A 22580-nucleotide genomic window follows, 5' to 3' on the forward strand; every position below is an offset into this window, starting at 1 on the left:
GCCTCCCAACTGCTGGGATTAAAGGCTTTTGCCACCATACCCAGCTGGCTTGCTTTCTTTCCTTTTCCTTTTCCTTTTTCTCTTCTCTCTTCTCTTCTCTTCTCTTCTCTTCTCTTCTCTTCTCTTCTCTTCTCTTCTCTTCTCTTCTCTCCGCTCTCCTCTCTTTCCCTCCCCTCCCCTTCTCTCCTCTCTTCCTCTAAAACCCAAGGTGGCCCAAACTTGCTTTATAGTTGAGGAAGTCTTAAAACATCTTTCTTTAAAAACAAAACCAACATATTTTCTGTGTATGAATGTTTTTATTCCTTGTATGTATCAGGAACATACAAGGCCTTATGCCCTTGGAGACTTGGAAGAAGATGGCTGCCTGAGACTGGACTTCAGGATCACTGTGAGCCCCGGTGTGGGTGCTGGGAACCAGGCTCAAGTCCTTTGTAAGAGCAACAGGTGCTCTTAGAGATGCCGAGCCATCTCCCCCGCCCCTGCTTTGAGTTTCTAATCCTCAAACCTGCCTTCAGATTTCTGACACTCTAGGTCTTTGCCAGTACGTCAGGGTTTGTGTGATGCAAGCGCCTTGGGCCCAGGGCTTTACGTGACACTCCAGCAGTGGCTTCTCTTTCGTTCTTCCTCACAGCGCATCACTGGGTAGCACAGGTCACCCTCAAGGTTGGGATTCTCTTGCCTCTTCCTCTGCAGTTAGAGGCGTGAGCTAGCCACTAACAGCGCTTCAGCTGTCTTGACTTGGTGCTGCCTGCAGAACCAGGGCGGCGGGGGTGGGAGGGGGGGTGTTGTATGGTGAGGATTTTGAGGTGACACCATTGGATGAATTGGAAATAAGGCGATTATAGCTGGGCGCGGTGGCACACGCCTGTAACCACAGCACTGGGGAGGTAGAGGCAGTTGGATCTCCTATGTGTTCAAGGCTAGCCTGGTCTACAAAGTGAGTCTGGGACAGGGACTACACAGAGAAACCCTGTTTTGAACCCCCCCCCAAAAAAAAGGCATCTTATGTATTTTATTTTTTTAGAGCTCAAGAAAACATTCTGACAGAAGTACAGACACAGATAAAGGTGGGACAATGGCCAGGAAGGGCTACACAAATAAAAAATAAATAACTCAATGTGGGGGAAAAACACGAAAGACAAGGGGCTAGCGTAACTGCTGGCTGCTCTCCCAGAGGATCTAGGTTTATTTCCCAGTACCCACACAGTGGCTCGTAATTATTCCTAACTTTGTTCCAGGGGATCTGGTGCCCTCTTCTGGCTTCTGAGAATACCAGGCATATACAAGGCATATAGACATTTGTGTCAAAAAAACACCCATCACATATAAACAAATTACTTAATGTAAAAGTTGAAAAGAAGGAGGACTTAGAGGAGCCTTTTTTTTTTTTTATTCTCATCCTTTACATTCCAACCTCAGTTTCCCCTCCCTCCACTATTTCCAGCCCTTCCCCTCCCCCAGATCTACCTCCCAGGATATCAACCAAACATGTCATAACAAATTACAATAAGGCGAACAAATCCTCATATCAAGGCAACCCAGGAGGAGGAAATAGGTCCCAAGTGCAGGCAAAGAGTCAGCCCCCCCCCTCCACTGTTAGGACTCCCACAAGAGTGCCAGGCTCTGCCCCCATAACTCATGTATGCAGAGAACCTGATGCAGACCCATACAGGTGTTTGTCCTCCAGTCTCTGAGCCCTGCTTAGTTGATTTTGTACAGGTGTTTGTCCTCCTGTCTTTGCTTAGTTGATTTTGTGGCCTGTGTTCTCACGGTGTCCTCTTCCTCTGGCTCCCTCCTTCCTCTCTTCTGCAGGGATTCCCTGGCTCAGCCTCATATTTGGCTGTGGGCCTCGGCATTTGCTCCCAGCCTCTGGTGACAGTTGGGATAGGCACTGATCTGTGGGTACAGCAGAAAATCAATTAGAAATCATTTCACTGGCTTTTTTTTTTCCCCCTGCCTGCCATGTTTGGTTCTGTCTTGGATCCCTGACCTGTTCTGCCTCTGGCTCCTCCTGGCCATCCATCCTGGGCCGGGTGTGGGCTCCAGAATGAGTTTTTTAATTATGTATGTGTGTAGGTGTTTACATGTGGGACTGCTTGTGTATATGACTGCACTGTCTGCAGAGGCCAGAAGAGCACCGGGTCCCCTGGGGCTACAGTGACTGCCAGCTGTGAGCCACCTGATGCAGGGTCCTCTACGAAACCACCCTTACCCACTGGGCCATCTCAGGGGTCCTCTTCCTTTATTCACTACGTATACAGGGTTCTGCCTGCGCGTACACCTCCACGCCAGAAGAGGGCACCAGATCGCACAGATGGTTGTGAGCTATCATGTGGGTGTTGGGAGTGAACTCAGGACCTCTGGAAGAGCAGTCAGTGCTCTTAACCTCTGAGCCATCTCTCCAGCCCCTCTTTAAAAAAAAAAAAAAAAAAAAAAAAACCTGGGTTTTTTGAAGCCGAGTCGGCCTCAAAGTCACTATGTAAGTATATTAGTCAGGATTCAGAACTAATAGAATGAATATATGTACATAAGGATAGCTTACAGATTGTGGTCCTGCTAGTCCAACAATGGCTGCCCAAGAGAAGGTCCAAGAATGCAGCAGTTGTTCAGTCCACAAGGCTGGATGTCTCAGCTGGTCTTCATTATACATCGGAATCCCAAAGAAGTTGGCTCTAATGCCAGTGAAGGAATGGGCTTGCCAGGAGAGGGACAGCAAGCAGGCAAAGAGATCAGGCTCTCTTCCACGTCCTTTTTTCTTGGCTGCCAGCAGGAAGGCATGTTCCAGATTAAAGCTGGATCTTCCCACCTCAAAAGATCTGGACTAAAAGTTGGTCTTCCCACTTCAAATGATTTAATTAAGGAAAAAAAAAATCCCTTGGATAGGTGGTCGTGGTACATGCCTTTAATATCAGCACTTGGGATGAGAAGACAGGCAGATCTTTGTGAGTTCTAGGCCAGCCTGGGCTACACAGAGAAACCCTGTCTCTAAAAAGAAAAAAAAAAAAAGATAAAGCCAGCCAGCAAGCAAGCAAATGGAACCATTTCCTCACAGGTGTCCGTCCAGACGTAATCAAGCTGACAACCGAGAATAGCCGTTACGCTGGCTGGCTGAGGCTAGCCTTGAAGGCATGTTCGTCCTGCCTCCACTCCCTGAATGTCACTGTGCCCGGCTTAAAACATCCTAAAGTTTTTTCTTCCTGTGGTGGCAGGGTTTGAGCGCAGGGCTTCATAGATGCTGGGCCAACACACACTCTTCCATCAAGGATTACCGTGATGCCATGCTCCCCTGGCCTCGGCAGAACAGCCCTGGGACTTGGTGCTAGAGCCACTGTGTCTCGGAGATGAGGAAGCTTTGTGGTTTGTGGTCCCAGCTCATGGGAAATGCTGGTCTGTTGCTTCAGCTGAGGATCGCTTTGATTTGTTGCCTTCGGAACAGGAGCTGATCTCAAGCCAGGGAAGTCCTCAGGACTGGCTAGAAACTGTGTACATGCAAATCCTCTGCCATGGTGTTAAATTTGCAGAGTATGGTAACACTGTGACTGAACCACAGCCGTGCGAGTGACAGTGCAGGTCCCCTTCTGACACTGCCGCTGACCTGAGCCTCCACCGTCCACAGCCCTGGTCAGGAAGGAAACACTGAACCAGCAGTGTAGGAAGGAGACACTCATCTGTGGGTCCTCTTCATCCTCAGCTTCTTCACCTCCCTGATTCAAGCTCCGATTGCTTGAGTTGATTTGGAGCTCAGTGGTCCCATCCCCAGGGCACCCCTGAGCACTCCCTGCTCTTCCTCCTCCTGGCTGCTGGGGACTCCCAAGCCAGGCTTAGTGCTTGGAGCTGGCTGCCCTTTGGCTCAAACTCCTGCAGCAACCCCCAGGCTCTAGGCTCAGACCACAGCCCTTCCTGTAATCCCAAACTCCCTAGTCCTTTCACGTGCCTGGGCTCTGAGCCCTGACTGCCTAGAGCCCCTGCTTCTACTGCTCTTCACTTCTGTTTATATTTGTCCGTCCGTCCGTCCACCCTTTCTTCTCTGCATCCTACAGTCTTGCACATGCGTACCCTAACCTTACCTCACTATGTAGCTGAAAGCAGGCCTCTTCCTGAATGTGATAATTATAGGCCATTATGCCTGGCATTATTAAGTCAAAGTTGGAGTTTATGAAGAAAATTTCTTCCTGAAAGATATTTACAACTCCACAGAGCCCCTTACAGCATCTGCTCAGACGACTGTGGGTCAGTGCTGGTGTGCAGGGCGGCACCTCGGCCCGACTGTCCAGTTACACAGAGCTCTTGCCTCTCTACACTTCACCCTGTTTCAGGATCTGGAAGATGGACTTGGGGTGTCACTCCATCACTTTGTTTCTTTCTCTTCTTTGAAAAGTTTTAATTTTGATTTTTTGAGGCAGGGTTTCTCTGTGTGGCCCTGGTTGTCCTGGAACTCAACCTGTAGACCAGGCTGGCCTCTGGTCGCACTGCCTCTGTGCTTTAATCCCAAGTGCTGGGACTAAAGGTGTGCGTCATTATTTCTGCCCAGTACTTTGTTCTTTCTCAGTGTGGCCATCTTGAATGACCTTTTTTTTTTCCTTCTTTTTACTGTTAAGAAAAGGAAGACAGGCTTTTGCTGCTGGACAGATAGCTCAGTTGGAAAAGCACTTGCAGTTTAAGCGTGAGGACCTGAGTTCCAGTCCCAGCACCCACATGAAAAGCCAGCAAGGTGTATGCTTGTTATTCCAGCACTAAGGAGAGGCAGCCAGCCTAGCCTGATCAGTGAGCCCCAGGTCCCGTGTCAAAGCAAGGAGATGCTGTGCGCTCACATACATACATGTGCCACATCTACAGAAATAGAACCCGGTTGGACGACGCCTGAGGAAAGCCGACATTGACCCACACACCTCACAGTCACCCTTCCGTGTACATGAAAGAAAAGCTTTTAAAGCCAGGTTAGTGCACACCTGCAGGAGGATCGCCCTGAGTTTGTGGGCAGACTGCCTTACACAGAGCGAGTGGGAAGGCCTTAAAAATACAGAGACGTTTAAATGGCTTCAGCACGAGTGTTAAGACAAAGACACAAGCAGAGGGAGGAGGGTGGCATCTGTCCAAGTGTCAAGAGTCAGTTTTTATTTTGAGGCCAGCTCTCCATTGCTAAGACTGACCTTGAGCTTTCTGTCCCCTTCAGCTTCTCCAGTGGCTGTAACTGTTTACCACCGTGCCTGGCCTGTTCATTTTTGTTGAGTCCTAGGATGCCATCATGTCCAGCATCATCCATCTAGTTTTCATCTGTTGTTCCTGGAGCACGGCAGGCAGTTTTCTCAGCACTGGACCTCCCTTCCCATGAGGTAGACTGGTATGAGAGTCAGTTGAATTTGAACTTCAAAGGCTGCTGGATACTGTTGGTGTCAGATTCTTGGGGACCCCTTTGCACATTTGTCAGTAAGAGGGTTCACACGTGTTTTCCCTGACTGAGCATCAGCCCTTTATTCAACTTGAGTGCGGCCAGCTTGGAGAGACCTTGTCTCAAAGAACCCGACTGGGTGAGATATTTCATGCTTATAACCCCAGCACCTAGGAAACACTGGGAGTGCTTCGAATTTGGGACCAGATGGGGCTATAGTGTGAGACCCTGTTTCCAAAAAAAAAAAAAAAAAAGTGTTACGTCACTTTTACCAGGGAGATAGGGTCCCAGAGAAGACTGAAGTATGATTCCACCAAAACCCAAGTTAGTGAACCAAGAAGTTCATTAGGGTTTCTTATAAGAGCATGGGTGACCCAAAGGCAGTTCTGTCACGGAAAACACCTCAACAGGGGTGATGACTCATGCAGTCCCCTTTTCTAGAGTTCTCTGTGCTAATAGACACCTCAGCTGTTGTCTCTTCTCATTAGTTTTAACTGCTTATTTACTGCTGGCAAGAGGACTTCTGAATTTTATCAGTTTCAGGAACTTCCTGAGAAGAGTTTTGTTTACTTTCTCTTAATTGGGTGGAAATTACTAGACAGATAAAACAGAGAAAGAGAGCGGTAGTGAGAGCTAGAATAGTCTGTGTGTGTGTGTGTGTGTGTGTGTGTATCAGTGGTAGGGAGTTGTGTAGCAGGCACAAGGTACAATCCCCAGCACTGCAAAAACAACAAAAACCAAACAGGATCTGAGGTAGTCTTCTTTCTTTCTCTCTCTCTCTCTCTCTCTCTCTCTCTCTTTTCTTTGTTTTTCAAGACAGGGTTTCTCTGTGTAGCCTTGGCTGTCCTGGAACTTACTCTGTAGACCAGGCTGGCTTCAAACTCAGAGATCTACCTGCCTTGGTCTCCCAAGTGTTGGGATTAAAAGTGTGCCACCACTTCTTGGCTCTGAGGTAGTTTTTTTTTTTAAAAAGTGTGTAATAGGAATGCTATAAAAACATGTTCACATTCACAAAAGGCCACCTGGTGCTAGGCAAGTTCTGTCACTTCAGGGGGACCTGGGTTTGTAGCCAGACTGCCCTACATAGAGTGGGAAGGTCTTTAAAAAAAAAAAAAAAAAGCAAAACAATACAAAAAGTTTTGAATGACTTCAGCATGAGCATTAGGACAGAGCGGCAGGTATTTGGTAAGAGGACAACAGTTGTTCTCAACCTCTGGGTCATGACCCCTAAGGGATGGTTGAATGACCCTTTCACTGGGGTCACCTAAAACCATCAGAGAACAAGATACATTGTGATTCCTAACAGCAAATTGTAGTTGTGAAGTAGCAAGGAAAGCATTTTCTGGTTGGAGGCCCTGTGTCACAGGAGGAGCTGTAGTAAAGGGTCTCGGCAGCAGGAAGGCTGAAAACCACCCTTACAGAGGCACCGGGTCAGGTGTGAGCTGCTCAAAGCCTCTCGCCGTGTGTGGCAGCGCTGGGTTTGATCTTCCGGATCTTTCAGCCCCTACCCTGTGTCACCATTACAGTTTTCTTCCTTTTTTCTTTTTTTTCAACTAAAAACAGGGTGTCACACGGGCGGTGCTGTTACAAGCCTTTAACCCCAGCACTCTGGGAGGCAGAGATAGGTAGTTCTTTGTGAGTTTGAGGCCAGCCTGGTCTACAGAGTGAATCCAGGACAGCCAGAGCTCTTACACAGAGAACCCTTGTAAGTAAGGCTAGACTACCAGACCTCAAACTTTCCATGTAAGCACAGAATGGCTTTGGCCTCTTTGACCCTCTCCCCTTCCAGAGCGGTGGGGATTACAGGCATGGCGCTTTCACGCCTGGCTCCTGGTTTCTGTGGCGCTGGGCGTCACGCCCGGGGCTTTGCACACGTAGGCATGCGATGTGCCCACTGCACTACAACCCCAGCTTTCTGTTTTGGACCTGAAGCCTGGCAAGGGGCCAGGGAAGGGCAGCGTCGCAGGCCGCGGCTTCTGTTATATTTGTCTGTTGTTATTTGTGTGTGTCTGTTCCCACTGTTGTTGATGAAGAGTTGTTGCTTCCTAAGCCCACAGCAGCTTCAGTCTTGGTTCCTGTGCCCCTCCAGGAGAATTCCCACAGAGGGAGCCAGCAGGCAGTCAGGTGTGTTGTAGGCAGAAATAGTGTGCTTCAGAATAGAGGGCCAAGCCTGCACAGCGGCGGCCGCCCAGCGCGCCTCGGGTATCTGGCCTTCAAAGTCTGGGCCCGCTGTTTCTCTCTCTCCTCGCTCTGGGTGGCAGTCTTCCTATCCACTATTCGGTCTGTTAGCATTGGATGCAAGAAAACATACAAGCATGTAAATACCATGAAGGTGAGAAGTTCATGGGGAAGGGGCAGTGCTGCTTGGTCTGAGGCCCCACTGTGGGCGGGGGCTGCTTGAGAGCTGGCCAGAGCCCGCTGAGATGTGCTTTGCCTTCATTTGGAGTCCTGTCCTTCCTCTTATCTGTCAGACTTGGCTCATCTTCACTACTGACCTTGGTGTGCCTTTTAACCCTGCTTTAACTGCCCACTGCTCAGTCAGCCTGCCCCTGCGGAATTGGCAGCTCTGATTTGTCGGTTTAAGTTTTAATTATTTAGTCAGGCAGAGCTGGTGCACACCTTTCATGCCAGCACTGGAGAGGCAGAGGCAGGTGAGTCTCTTGAGTTTGAGACTAGCCAAGTCTACAAAGTGAGTCCAAGGCTACACAGAGAAACTCTGTCTTAAAAAAACAAAACAAAAAAATTCGTTTATTTTTATGTGTGTGGGTGTGGTGTATGTACGGAGTGCGCGCCTGTGCCCCGTGCCGGGGTTACAGGCATATTCTACCATACCTCATTTTTATATTTAGAGATTTATTACTCATCACATGCACGTGTGTGTCCATAAGTGTGGGTGCCCGTGGAAGGTATGTGGGTGTCTTATACTCTGGAGCTGGAATTACACATGGTTGTGAGCTGCCACGTGGGTGCTGGGAAGCAGACTTGGGTCCTCTGCAAGAGCGGTAAATACTCTTAACCCCTGAGCCATCCCCCGCAACCCCTACTTTTATTGTTTAGTTTTGGTATTTTTGAAGTGGGATCTTACTGTGCAAAATACAGACTGGCCTTGAACGCGTTTTACCTGTCTCTGTTTTACCAGTCCTGGAGTTACAGTTTTGTGGGGCCATACTCAGCTGAGTAGTTTCAGAGTTACCAAAAAGTTGCTAGGAGAGTACACAGTTACCGTGTCTGCCACACCCACTTTTTCTTTGCTAACATCTTTAGTATCCACCAACTGTTACAATATTTGTTACAATGTATCAATGTCTCAACTAAAGCGCACAGTTTATTCCAGCAGCTCGTTCTTGGTAGATGACCTCCCTGTCTTCAGTAGACAGGTAAGGCAGGTAGGGCAGGTAAGCCTGAGAACTTGCTGAACAGTTGGCCTTGAATTCTGATCCTTTTGCTCTACTTTACAAATTTTGGGATTCTGGGTGTGTAGAAACACAAAACTTGCTTGGTTCTAGCCAGTGTCATGCTACATTTGTGTTGTCAAATTGGACAAAAAGCTGACGGACTTGCAAGTCAGTTGATGCCTACGTAGCAGTTTTCTTTCTTTGATGACCTTTAGAAGTGTTTCTGTTTTGATTGAGACAAGTCTCCGTGTAGCCCAGGCTGGTCTTGAACTTTTTTGGTCTTCTTGCCTCCTTTTCCTAAGTGCTGAGTTTATAACTTTGGCCACCAAACCCAGTTTGTGTGGTACTGAGCATAGAACCCAGGTTCTTTGTGAATGCTAGGCAAGCCGTAACCAACTGAGCTAGATCACAGAGAGAGCTGTGTGTGTATGTGTGTTATTTGTGTTTGAGATAGTATGCCATACACATTTCACATACATCATTTACATGTCACAAAGGACTTTCTTTCCTACAGCAAATGTTCAGAATAATACTACAAATGCCCCCTAAATTTCCTTGGAAAAAGTTGTGAGGCAGCCAGTGGCAGTAGGGATGACCAGCTTATATGGTGCCATCTTGTGGCAAGAGCTTAAATAGAAGCAATACATCTCCTTATTGGGTAAGTAGCTGGTTCTTTTTAATGGGAGGGGCGGGTTTTGCAACAGGCTCTCAACATGGAAAAAACTTTTTTTTTTTTGAGAGGATTTCACTGTGTAGTGCTAGATGTCCTGGAACTCACTATATAGTTGGTTTTTTAAACTGGATGTACTCGAGTTGCTGAGGTAGGAGGACCAGGCGAGGCATGGTGGTGTACACCTTTAATCACAGCTGGCAGTGGAAGGCGGATCCCTGAGTTCGAACCCAGCCAGTTCTAAGACAGCTAGGGCTACACTGTGAAACCCCGTCTGGAAAAACCAAAAATAAGAGTCTAGGACTATGGTCTTCACCCTTCCTATTGCCGGGACCTTTAATACAGTTCTCACGTGTCGACCCCCTTCCGTAAGACTACTTCGTTGCTGCTTCATAACTAACTTTGCTACTGTTAGGAATCCTAATGTAAGTCTCTGATAGGCAGCACGTTTGATATGCGATCCCGGTGAGAGGGTCGCTAGAGCCCCAGGTCGAGAACCGTCGGTCCAGAAACGAGGAGCCTAAACGAGAGTAAAACAAGATCAAAGCGTATGTAAATAAAGCCCTTGGACTGCCGGGAAATAATCCCCTGGGCCTTCGGGGAAAGCCAACTTATTGGCGTCCGACTGCGCATGCGTGACAGCCTCCCTCCACCGCTAACGGGGCTCTTGGAGGCCGCCGGCCAGGTGCCGCCTAGTGTGCGCAGGCGCGCTGCCCCGGGCCCGCCTCCTCCCCTCCCTGCGCTTGCGGCCTGAGGCTGGGTGAGGCCCTGCCCCCGGTCTGTACGTCAGTTCCGGTTCGTGGCTGGAGGAGGCGGCACTTCCGGCCGGCGGGTGGGAGGGGGCGGCGAGCGGGCCGGGGGGAGGGGGCGGGGGGGGCCGTGCCGCGCGAGCCGTTGGGCCTGGCTCTGGGAAGGCGCCGCCGCCGCCGCCGGTGAGCACAGGGAGCGGGACCGCGCGCAGCGGCGATGGGCGGGGGCAGAGCCCCGCCGGAGAGGCTGGGCGGCCGCCGGTGACAGGTGAGTGCGCCGGCGCGTGTCCCCCACGCCCTCCCCTCCGCGATGGTCGCGTCCGGGCCCCCCGCGGGGCCGCGCTGGGCCGTACCACCCGCGCCCGCCGGGCGGGGACCGCGGGCCTGCTGGCTGCCCCCCTTTCCGGAACTGAGTGGGGGCGGCCGCCCCGGGGCTCGGGGACCTGGCGGGCGGGACGGGGGGTGGGGGGAGGGGGCGGTCCGCACCGCCGCGGCGGCGGGGGGCTGCCCTCGGGGGTGTCGGGCAGGCAGCGCCTGCTGTGCCGTGCCAGCCTGTCCAGCTTGGAGGCGGCGCGCCGCGTCAAGTGTAGAGGGCTGTGCCACCCGGGTGCTTTGGATCCCTTTCCTGTAGTGCACTTGGAGGGTTGGGAGCTTCTGGAGAGGGGTCTGTATCAAGGGTGGCCGCGATGGGGCCGCCGGGGTGGTACCACTTAGGTAGTACCACCTAGGCACGGAGAGCAGGGTTGGGAGGAGGGCTGCAGTGTTTATCCTCTCTGAGGCAGAGTGCTGGGAGGCCCGAGCGAGCGTTAAGGGACGTACTTTTAGGGGTGTGATGCCGAGTGGGCGAGGAGCGCTCTCTGCTTCCTGTAATATGCAGAGGTGGGCGTTTACACTCAGCTCACCCTTTATTGAACTCTTCTCTGACTTTGGGGAGAACAAGCTCGTTCCTGGGCTGCTTTCTATCCCGGGGTTGTCTGCTCTCCCCTCCAGAACCCCCTCAGGTCATTTCTCTTCAAGGTGTGTGGGGCGTCCTTTGGCATTTCTCTCCTCGGGGGAGGAGATGTGTCTTCGAAGTCACTCAAGTTTTCTGATCTCCGGTCTGGCTCCCTATCAGGAAAGGGAGGGGCTCTCGGGCTTGGATTTAAGGAGCCGTGCCTCCGGACCTGCTTGTCACCATTTGGGAGGAAGGTGTGTTTGGAGGGACAGCTCTTCTCCAGAGTAAGGTGACGAGGGATGTCTTTATTCCCAGAATTTGGGGGGCCCTGTTTCTCTCACTTGGAGACCTTTTGGGGCCTGGTGACAGACCTTTGCTAAAAAACAAACAAACAAACAAACAAAACCAGAGTTCAGATCAGGCTGATTTTCAGCCTGTGTGCGCTTCCCTTCCCGCAGCAGCAGTTGAGAGTTCAGGCATGCCTGCTGCGGTCCGCATGGACGTGAAGGGCCTCTGCTGGCCCCGACCACAAGGTGTCCCTGGGCCCTGTGGCTGCCTGTGCTTCCCTGCTGCCAGCTCAGCCTAGGGTCCTGTCCACGCTCCTGCTAGTTGAGTGATAGCCGTTGGCCTCTTGGTGGGGTTGAGTGATGTTTTCCCAGCTGTTGCTCTCTGCAGAAGCCAAGGGGACTCGGAGGGGAGTTCACCCAGCTTGGTCTGGCCTGCGGAGGATGGCTACTTAATAGTGCTTAGGGCTGGTAGTTTCCCCACAGAGCTGATTTCTCATGTGGTCCCTAAGCAGAGAACCCCGTAGATAGGTGTTTGTGACCAGTGTCCTTGCTCCTGAGGCCAGCTTGTGACCTTGGCTTGCCCTCTAACCTTTGCCCAAGGTCTAGATTTCCTGGAGGATTGGCTGCAGTTCCTGATCGACCCAGCTGACCAGCCTGGTGATATGGCCAAGGGAAAAGACAGTAGCCATTGGTCTACAGCCTTGGTGTCTGTGCCAGCTGGCTTCCATGGGTCATGGTTCCCAGAAGAACGGTCCAGGCGAGGTTGGAAGCAGTGGGGATTCTCTAGGGTTTTCCTTCCGTAGGGATGTGCTTCTCTGGTCCTCTCTGGGTAGTTGCTAGGGGAGAGTTAAGGGAACAGTGAAGATAATGACTGTGAAATTGATGGCTGACCTTTACTCAGTGTGTGCAGTGCGCCACACACGGCAGGGGACCCTGTCCTCCAGGGTAGCAGACCTTGCTGTCATGTTCTCTTTTTTAATTGAGTCACGGGGGCTCACCACTTCAAACAGTAGCGGGCAGCACGTGCTATTGAGCATTCCCATCACGCTGGATATGTGATAGGCCTTTCGCAGCACGTGCTATTGAGCACTCCCATCACGCTGGATATGTGATAGGCCTTTCGCAGCACGTGCTATTGAGCACTCCCGTCACGCTGGATATGTGATAGGCCTTTCGCACGCACATGGCTTCATTTACATCTCAGATACTACCGTTGCGTGCCTACAGCTGCATCTTCTTTATAGAGCCCTTAGAGTGAGGTAGGATTTTGTTTGTTTGTTTGTTTGTTTGTTTGTGTGTTTGTTTTAGTAAAGTCAGAAACTGAAACCTGCAGGAGGAGGTGCCTGCCTCCAGGTCTGCCTCAGACCTCTTAGAGGCCAGGCTGGGATTTAGATGTAGATGACTTAGGCCCTGGTACCATATTGCTTGCTCAAGAGGTCCCAGGCTGTAGTGGGTCTCTTTCACCTCTTGTCTGAGGTACCTGCTTTCTCCCCCAAACTGGAGTGATGTGGATGCTCCTATACTTGGTGTCAGCTGCTGTGGACCTGTGTTCAAAGCAGAATGAGGATGGGCTCTTCTGGCCCTGTGATTGGGGCCACAGTGTTCCCCTCCATGCCGTAGACTCCGAAAAGCACTCACCTCCAGCTGGCGTGAGGACTGAGTTCATGGATAGAAAGCTTCTACCATGGTGCCACAGGCTGGAAGTCTCAGTGGATGCCAGAAGCTGAGGCACCTGCCTTGTTCATCCCCTACTTTTTTTTGCTCAGGTGTCTAGGGATCCAACTCTGTCCAGCCTCCATCCAGACACTCAGTGTCCTGGCCCCCAGCTTCTATAAAGAGTTCTGTTGGGCTGGCAAGGTGGCTCAGGGGCAGTGACATTTGCTGTGCAGGCCTTGCAACCTGAGCTCAACCTTAGAACCCACAGAAAGGTGGAGGGCGAGAACCAGCTCCACAGAGTTGTCCTCTGTCCGCCACACGTCACAGCGCATGTCCGCACACACTAATAAATACATTTTCAAAAAGGCTCTGGTGCTGTTCTAAGCACAGAGTTCAGATCCAGCCTTCCAGGGACTAGCTGTGTGGCTTTGAGCACGCGAGTCCAGGGAGGACAGTGCCCTCTTTAGGATTCTAAGGACATCGGGGAAAGCGGGGCTGCCATTAGCCTCCTTCCAGATGGAGAGACGAGGTGGCGGGTAGTCAGGTAGGCTGACCTCACGGCCTCCTTCCTCTCACGTAGTTATTGCCTTCCATGGTACAAATTCTAGATCCTTCCCAGATCCAGGTTTGGTGCTTACCTTTGCTTTGTGTCCTTTGCTGAATCCCTTCCACAGCCATGGAGTGGTGGGAAGGCTGGGAGTGAGCAGGGTGTGGCATCGGGTGGAGATACTGGGGTACCCACAAAGCCCTATTCTGTCAGATGCTGTGCAGCGCGTCTTCAGTCCCAACGCTCAGGAGGCAGATGTTGGTGGGACTCTGTGGGTTCCAGCCTCCTCCACGTAGTCTGCCCCAGACTAACCAGGGCAAAATAGTGAGACCCAGAGTACAAACAGAAGTCCCTTGTGGAGCTGAGGGGGAACGACAGGAGGGTAAGTGAGGAGTGGTTAGCTGCTGGGTGGTGACTGGGTAAGGTGATGGGGACACCAGGGCCCTCTTTGGGCGTAGTGGCAGGGAAGGACTGTGAACTAGGTAAGGCAGGACAGCATGTGCGTAAGAGGACCCTGGGAGCAGCAGGGAGACCACAGTAAGGAGGTATGTGGAGGATGAGTTTGGGGGATGCAGGGTCGCACCACAGGGAGAGAGGCCTGCGGGACTGGGTGAGCACTGGTGGCCATGGAATGGGGTGTGTGCCTCTTCCTCAGCCTAGGAAGGAATTTGGTCTGAGGATTTACTCAGTTGGGTGGTGACTTTGGCCCTGGAGGCTTTCAGGCTTCTGCCTGGGGCTGGGCACTGTTTCGCGTGCCTCCCACTTCCCCCTTGAGAGAATAACCGCCTCACAGACTGCTTCAGTGGAGACCCGCTGGTTGCCTCCCTCTTGTGTGGTTTCACACTGTGTTCCCCAGGGCCACGGCTGTTACATTTAGGGATTGAGGTGGGGACTCAATGGGCTGGCTTGTCTCTGCATCTCCCACCGGCCTGGCCGGCTGCTGTTGCTAAGCAACTGTGTGAATGGCTGTCACTGACAGGAAGGGGCCTTGCCACAGTCTGCCCACTGCTTCTCCAGTTGGCTACAAAGTTGGAAGGACCAGGTCTTGGCCTCACCTTCTGGTGAACATGGAGACCAGCTAGTAGTGTGACAACAGAGCAGGTTAAGGTTGGTGTTATAAGCGCAAGACACATGGAGGTCAGGTGAAAGGTAGGTGATGGCTCTGGCCCATGAGCCTCACCCCGAAGGCTTAGTGCTGTTGGTAGGAGTCCTGGTGGGTATGGTCCAAGGCTTGATCTGGAGAGAGCAGAGTGAACTTGAGGGTCTACAAACAGCCCGGGGGTGGGGGGTGGAAAGAGGTGCCTTCTGCGGCTGATCTCAGTCAGGCCTCTGGCGAACCCGGGGGCGCCCTTCTCTGGGCCTCTCTAGCTTCCCGGAGCTGTGCAGAAGGCCCTCAGCCACCAGGCCTCCGGGCTGCATGGCGGGGTGGTTCCGTGGCAGACTCTTCTGGACAGCCAGCCAAGCAACGAGAGGCCCAGTCGGGGGAGACAGCCCAGGAGCAGGACCAAGAGGGAGGGAGGACGCCAGTGTGGGAGGGCTGCAGGGTGGGATCTTAGCCGGGTCCTTTGGGGCAGGACCCACTGCCAGCTCTGCACCCACGGCTGGGCAACAGCAGCAAGCTGAGCTGGCCCCAGAGAGACTCCGTGTCAGAGGTCCCTTCGGCGAGCTCCTGGAGTCCAGCTGCCCTCGCTGGGAAGCTCGTCTGCAGATGTTGTTTCTGAGGGTGAGGCCAGAATACCAAGCCTTTTGTCCGTTTGCCACCTTGCTGGCCCTCCCGAATGCAGCGGGGCAGCTGCCACTGTTCCTTTGCAGACCTGCCCTCGGGCTCCTCCGTCTCTGCTAGCGGCTGAGCCTGGGGTGCTGGAGGGAAAGCCCTGACTTTTGAGGTTGCTGTGGAGCCCTGAGCACCTGGGTCCATCCTCGGAGGTGAAGTTTGTTCAGTCAGATGTGGAAATGTTCCTTTCCTGCAGGGTCATGGGAGGCTTCAGGAAGCTGGTGTGTAAGAAAGCGCCAGCCTGTGGAGAAGGTTCTTGATTGATAGCTGCTGCCGCCGTGCTTCGTGGCAGCTGAGAGCAGAGAAGGACTCTGGAGTAGGCAGCCCAAGTTTCTGGACTGGAGGAGTGGGTTCAGGGTTGACGTGTCGGGGGTGTGGGTTCTGATGGGCTATGATGCTGGCTTGCGCTGTGCTCCTGTGCCCTGTGCTCCAGCACTGTACCGATGCATGACATCCTGGTGTGTGGGCGGGGCTCTCACCTCCAGGTGTGGATAAGACACCGAGGCACACGATGATCATAGCACGTTTTGCTTATTTGGGTTGTATTAATGTGTTCGCTTGAGTTTACAGGTAAGCATGCCCATGCGATTTGTTGCCTTCCTGCTTTGAGACAAGGTCTGTCACCGAACCTGAAGATTACTGTTTCAGCTAGACAAGATCTTCTTGTCTCTACCCCAAAATGCTGGGGCCGCAAGCTTGAAATTTTACGTATGAGTGTTTTGCCTGCATGTAAGGCTGTGTACCGTATGTGTGCCTGGAACCCTTGGAGGCCAGGAAAGGGGCCAGATCCCCTGGGACTGGAGCCACAGAGGGTTGTGAATGGCCGTATGGGTGCTGGGAACCTTCGCGAGAGCAGCTAGTGCTCTTTCCTGCCAAGCCTTCTCTCCAGCCCCGCTGCCTGGCCTTTTCGGTGGTGGCTGCAGGCTCAGACCGCGGCCCTTGTTTCTGCAGAGCAGGTGCTTTCACCCTCTGAGCATTTCTCAGCCCTGTTTGTTGAGGCAGGACCTTGCTCTGTAGCTCAGGCTTTCCAGAAATTCATCATGATCCTCTTGCTGAGACTATAGGCATATACCCATTATGCCTGGCTATGTGAGGTATTGTTTTTTTTTTCTCAGACAGTATAGCCCTGGCTGGTCATGAACTTTTGTTAATGGACCTGTCTCTGTCTTCCAAATTTTGGTGTTACAGTTTGATACCATCATACCTGAAAGAAACAATTTAAAAACAGGTTATTTTGAATTGTCTATCTACTATCTATCTGTCTAATATATTTGAGGCAGGATCTCATTATGTAGGCCTGGCTGTCTTAGAACTCACTGTGCACCAGGCTGGCCCCTGACTCATAGATATCCACCTGCCTCTGCTCCTGAGTGCTGGGATTAAAGGTGTGCACCACATTGCCTGGTTGGCTTTTATTGAGTCTTTTTTTTATTTTTATTTTTTTTATTTTTTTTGTATAATGTTTTGCCTTTAGGCCAGAAGAGGCCACCAGATCCCATTATAGATGGTTATGAGCCACCATGTGGTTGCTGGGAATTGAACTCAGGACCTCTGGAAGAGCAGGCAGGGCTCTTAACCTCTTGAGCCATCTCTCCAGCCCCTATTGAGTCCTTTTTATGCCATGTGCGGTTCTGGTTGCCCAGGCTAGCACCCAGTCTAAGCAGAGGGGCAGAGAAAGCCTGTTTGCCCATGGGAGTGGCCTGGGAAGGGAACAGTGGAATGGTGGGGCTTGGGAAGCTCTTGAGGAGAGAGCAGGCAGGCTGTAATGGAAGTCAGGAGGGTGGGCTGGTTAAGGTTGGGAGCCCAACAGAGTTGGCCACAGTGGCTGGACCTGAGGGAGTGGTCAGGGATAGATGGCAGGAACTCCTGGACCTGAGGGAGTGGTCAGGGATAGATGGCAGGAACTCCTGGACCTGAGGGAGTGGTCAGGGATAGATGGCAGGAACTCCTGGTTGAGGAGGACGGCCAGGAAAGCAGGTGGGTGTGGCTCTGTGAGGAGAGGCTGAGTGGGATTCCAGTAGTGGCCTGAATGGTAAGCATGGAGCCAAGCGTAATTTGCTTTATTGATAGGCTCTCTTAGGGCCCAGCTTTTCAAACTGATATGCAGAGGCCTTGGAGTGGATCCTGGAGTAGTCTCTGTTCTTCAGCTATGCTTTCCATTTGGATAGGATTTTATTTTCAAAACCTTTGCTGGGCATGGTGGCATATGCCTTTAATCCTGACACTTGGGAGGCAGAGGCAAGGGGATCTCTGTGAGTTCGAGCCAGCCTTCTCTATAACGTGAGTTCCAGGATAGCCAGGGCTATACAGAGAAACTGGTATCTTGAAAAACCAAAGAAAAAACTTAATATAGACATGCTGTAAATCGCCTTTATGAGTTCATCCTGACCCCGCTCACTATGTTGTTAAGTCATTTCCTTGACCCTCACTAGGGTTCCAGGTGGTCCTGGATTTCAGAGTTTGCCTCTGTGTAACAGTTGGCATTCCCCCTGCCCCAGGCTTGTCACATTCACAGCTGTACCCTAAGCATATCACTGGATTGCCGTGGCAGCGCAGGGGTATAAAAAAAATTATCTTCTCCCTGTCTCTCTCTTTCAAGACAGGGTCTCACTGACTATGCCTGGCTAGCATGAAACTCCCTGAGACCAGGCTGGCCTTGAACTCACAGAGCTCCCCCTGCTTCTTCAGTCTCTTGACCACTATCATACTCAGTCTAAAAAATTGTCTTTTGAGGTAACATAAGCACATTCTTAGTCCTATTGGCCCTTAGTTCTATTTTGCAGAGAAGGGAGCATTTGTCCAGAGGAGCCCTAGGCAGCTCCCTGTAAGAGGGGAAGAGCAGGACTCCATATCACTGGGCTGCCGCCTAGCATGGCTGTTTCCAGGCAGGGATGGGCATGGATGTGGCTTCTGGTCAGGTGCCCTGATGCCCTCTCAGCCACAGAGGCCTGGCCATCCTCCTCCTCCATCAGACTCCAGGAGTCACATGTCAGGGGTGTAGGGCGCTGCACCTGCAGCCTGGTGGCTACTAGGTGTGTGCTCTGTTGTACGCTAAGTGATCGAGGTTAAGTAAAAGGGGAAACGTGGTTCTTCGTACTCTGGCAGCCGAGGTGCCCGGTGTCCACAGTTCTGCCGATCAAAGGTTGGCTTGGCTTGTTCTCCACAGGGACAGAAATTTCCTGCACTGATTCAGTACATTGTCCCTTGTGACTTGTGTTCCCAGTTTAGGCTCTGGCCTCACCCTGCTTATCCGTGTGCTGGGGAAGGTGGTACATTTGTCCAGCAGGACTTCCGTTAGCTTGTGCCTGCACTTGGGGAGCCCTCCCCAGATGCCTGCGTGGTAAGCAAGGCCCTGCCTGTGTGTTCCTGGGCACCCTCTGAGCACAGGCCCTGCTTTAGGAGACACAGGGAGGAGTGCTGACAATGAAGCTGTCAGCCAGTTAGAGAGCGAGCGTGGGTGTGCACGCGTGTACATACGAGCAAGCTGGTTCTGCAAGGTGTCTGAGGCCATGAGGAATGGCTTGCACATGGTAGGGAGCAGTGTGAGAAGGGTGATGGCTCTGTTTTCTGGGAGCAAAGGCAGGGGGAGTTGTGAGCTTAGGGGTCCAATGGCAGAAGTGCAGTCCCTTGGACTGTATGTGCTTTAGCTCTCTAGCTGTCGGCTCCTCTCAATACTTACCTTATTTCTATCAGGTATGGTTCTGTGGCCCCCGCGTGAGGCACACGGTGTGAGTGTCAGGAAGGCTGTGATACAGCTGCTCACGGAGAACCTGCGCTCCTGCACGAGAGGCGGAATGGTTCGTGCGCAGCTCCCACCCCGCTGTTTTAGGCCCACAGGGAGAACCTGAGCCTCCAGAGATACAGGGCCTGGCCCACTGGTTCTTTTCTCACTGCAGAGCCTTAGGTCCTGTGAAGAACGGGACCAGCTTTCTGTGGGGCTTGTTTAGTTCACAGTTTTGCTGAGCTCTTCATGGGCTTTTTTTCTGTGACCTCGCCTTGGGCTTATGTAAGCTGCCTTTCTCCATGGTACTGGGTACCTTGAATGTGCTATGGAATTCACGTATATATTTTACCCTCTCCTCCCACAGCAGGGTTCTGTTTGGTCATCCTTGGTCATCTGTTGCATCCCTGGTGCCAGCGCTGACACAGTGGACACCATATTTAGGGATCCAGTGAAAGTGGAGTATCTGGTTTTACCTTCTCTGGGGGGTCTGGAGCACAAAAGCTGTGTTTCTAATTGTTAGCCCTCCTGGAATTACTTAAAGTTTTAGGGCTTGCCCTGTGATGTTTAGGGCTAGAAACAGTAGGGGGACCAGGGCAGACTCTGTTCCTACCTTTGGAGCTCCTGGGCTAGCAAAGGCGGCCACATTGCCAGAGACAAGAAGAGGTCCATTTTGTGAGGGGAGGGGCAAGCTGAGCTCTGAGTATCAAGTGTCCTTGTCCTGGGAGAAGACAGTCAGGAAATGTTTCCCTGAAGCATGGAGCGCGAGGCTAAGGAAGCGCGGTGAGCAGCACCTTTGGTGGGGAGCACAGCACAGGGCTAAGGAAGCGCCGTGAGCAGCGCCCGCCCTCGCCAGGGAACGCAGCGTGTGCAGAGGTCCTGGGTAAGAGCGGATCCGTCAAGGATCCCGGAGGAGGATGGCTGCGTGTGTTGGTCTGCTGAGGCTGCAGTTGAGAGGAAGGGCTGCAGCAGGTGTCTCTGTCTCTGACAGCCTCTGGAGGGCCTTGGGCATGTTCCATGTGTGCCTGGGAGAGGCCCTGGGTACGGTCAGCTGTGCTTGGAGAAGCCCACTGAGCGTGGCTGCTGCTCTTGGTTTGTTTGGAGAACATGGCTAGGCAGAGTGGGATACTTGACAGGATTTCTGGGGGTGCAATGAGGGGAAGGTGTGTGTGTTGGGGTGGTGGAGAAGACAAGGAGATCTGTTCTGCGCTTATTCTTGTCCCGGTCTCTGGCAGCTGCCCACACCTTCATCTTCCCTTCAGCCCTACCTTCTTCAGGAGACAGATGGGAGGGTGGGGGATGTGTGGTGGAGAAGAAAGTTAAGTCTTTTTAAATGCCACCATCTCACCAAGGAGGTGGGGTAGGTAAAAATTTACATGTTCAGAAATACCCTCTGTCTCCACCCACCAGAGGGAATGATGCCACCTGACCAGCAGCTGCTGCTTTAGGAAGTGTGCAGTTTGGATCCTGAGGCCGCCCTGAGGCCACACCCGGAACTCTTGTTAGCCCGTTCCTTCTGATTCCTTCTGTGTGTGACACTGAGGCAGCCATCTCCTCATGTGCTGAATCTCGGGACGGGAGATCCACACTGACCCTGTGTTACTCTTCTAAAAGCCCTGCTCGAAGTTACGATGTTGAAGGCAGTCTGGACTATCTAACAGCGAGATCAAGTCCTAAATACTGTGCAGCAGTCTTTCCCCCCCCCCCCCCACTTCTTCTTGTGCTGGGATGGAATCCAGGGCCCCACATGCTAGTTAAGCATGCTCCCACTGAGCCATTTCCCTTAACCCTCCTGCTAGTTTTCATTTTGAGACGAGTCTCACTAAGTTCAAGACAGGCTTTGCACTCTCTGTAGCTTGGGAAGGCCCTGGGCTTGTGATCCACTCACTGGCTGTAGCCTTATGAAATCTGGGATTATGACTTTGACACAGTATTTCGTGAGTGTGCGTGTGTGCGTGTGTGTGTGTGTGTGTGTGTGTGTGTGTACAAGCTCATGCATACATACAGGCACCATGCTCTGCACAGGAATTTCAGAAGACAGCTTGTGGGGTTTGGTTGTCTCTGCCGTGTGGGCCTGGGAATGGACTCAGGTTGTCTGGGTTGGTGGTGAGTCTCGTTACCCACTAAGCCATCTTAGTAGGTAAGATGGAAATTAGTACCTTTCTGGCACCCATCCACAACAGGATGGATAAATAAACTAGTGAAAATGTCCAAACACAAAGGGCCATGACCTGAAACACAGAAGACACAAAGGATAGGAGACCCAGAAAAAGAAATGAACAAGGAGTAACTGCCAGGACAGGCCAGCTCCAGAAAGGACTGAAGGCAGGAGTGCGCACGCATGCGAGCTGATAGTGCTCCCTGTGAACACATGGCTGTACTTTACCCTTTCTGCTTCTGCTGCATTCGAGAAAGTCCATCACAGGAAATTGTCATATGAAAGAGTTCCAGTTTGGGAGTTAAGACAGTGCAGAAGAGCCCAACTTGGGTTTCTGAACTGCCAAAGCAGGAGTCTCCCACTTCCTCAGAAAGGCACTTGCTTCAGCCTCCCCTCTAGGAAGGCCTGACCCCCAAAGTCCTGAGGACCTAGCTTTCAATAACAGCTCTGCTGTATCTTGGCCATAGGAGTGAAATCACATGTGTGGTCAGCTCTGGGCAGGGAGGAGAGATGACTGGAGATGACCAAAGGGGCTCTGACCACAGCTGGTGAGATTTATTCTGTCTAAGCAGTGGCTGAGAGCCAACTGTGGTCACACACACCTGTGACCCCAACATCTGGAAGGCTAAGGCAGGCGAACTGCCCTGAGGTTTGGGCCAGTCTGGACTACATAGGGAGTGGAGCCCGGCCTGGGCAACGTGTAAGGCCCTGTTTCAAAAAACAAACACACACACACACACAAAACAAAACACTGCTGAGCGCATAGCTGTCGTAGACCAGTCTTTTATATCAAACAGAAGAATCTAGTAGCATCATTTTAACTTGTCTTTGGGGCTGGGTATATGGTTCAATTGGTAAAATACAAGGACCTGAACTCCGTCCCCAGACCTGTGAAAAAGCTGGGCTTGGGGGCTAGAGACGGGCAGATCCTTGGGGCTTACTGTGCTCAGTAAACTCCAGTCCAGTGAGAGAGTGTCTTAAGAGACAGGGGGACGGTGCCTGAAGATTGCACCAAGGTTGTCCTCTGGCCTCTCCATATAGTATGCACATAAACCTGCACACAACCACACACGTGAATGTGCGCATACACGCAGTTGTCTTCAAGACGTATTTCCATCTGTCTAGCTCATGTACTATTCTCAGTGGTATTCAGAGGCCCCCTTGGAAGCCAACTATCACAGCTCGGGGTTCAGATAAGAGAGGTAATTAATGATGACACTAAGGACCTGAACTGGCAGAGTTCATGGGCAGAGAAGGAGAAGAGGGTCCACCTTGTGTAGCTGGACACAGCCTAGAGAAC

General features: G+C 52.0%; 1 protein-coding gene across 6 annotated transcripts in view; it reads left to right on the plus strand.

Annotated features, from left to right (window-relative positions):
• The first annotated feature begins 10319 nt into the window (after nt 1-10319).
• Nucleotides 10320-22580, plus strand: part of Akt2 (AKT serine/threonine kinase 2) — a 47638-nt gene continuing 35377 nt past the window's right edge. The window contains exon 1 of one of the 6 annotated variants that reach the window (XM_060366519.1): nt 10320-10471. The gene's annotated coding sequence lies outside the window, so the exon portion shown is untranslated. Of the gene's footprint in view, nt 10472-10947; nt 11392-22580 lie in introns of those variants that run through there. The other 5 variants (XM_021650609.2, XM_060366514.1, XM_060366515.1 and 2 more) reach the window with 5 other exon arrangements.

Source organism: Meriones unguiculatus, chromosome 14, assembly GCF_030254825.1.
Source record: "Meriones unguiculatus strain TT.TT164.6M chromosome 14, Bangor_MerUng_6.1, whole genome shotgun sequence".
Taxonomy (NCBI): domain Eukaryota; kingdom Metazoa; phylum Chordata; class Mammalia; order Rodentia; family Muridae; genus Meriones; species Meriones unguiculatus.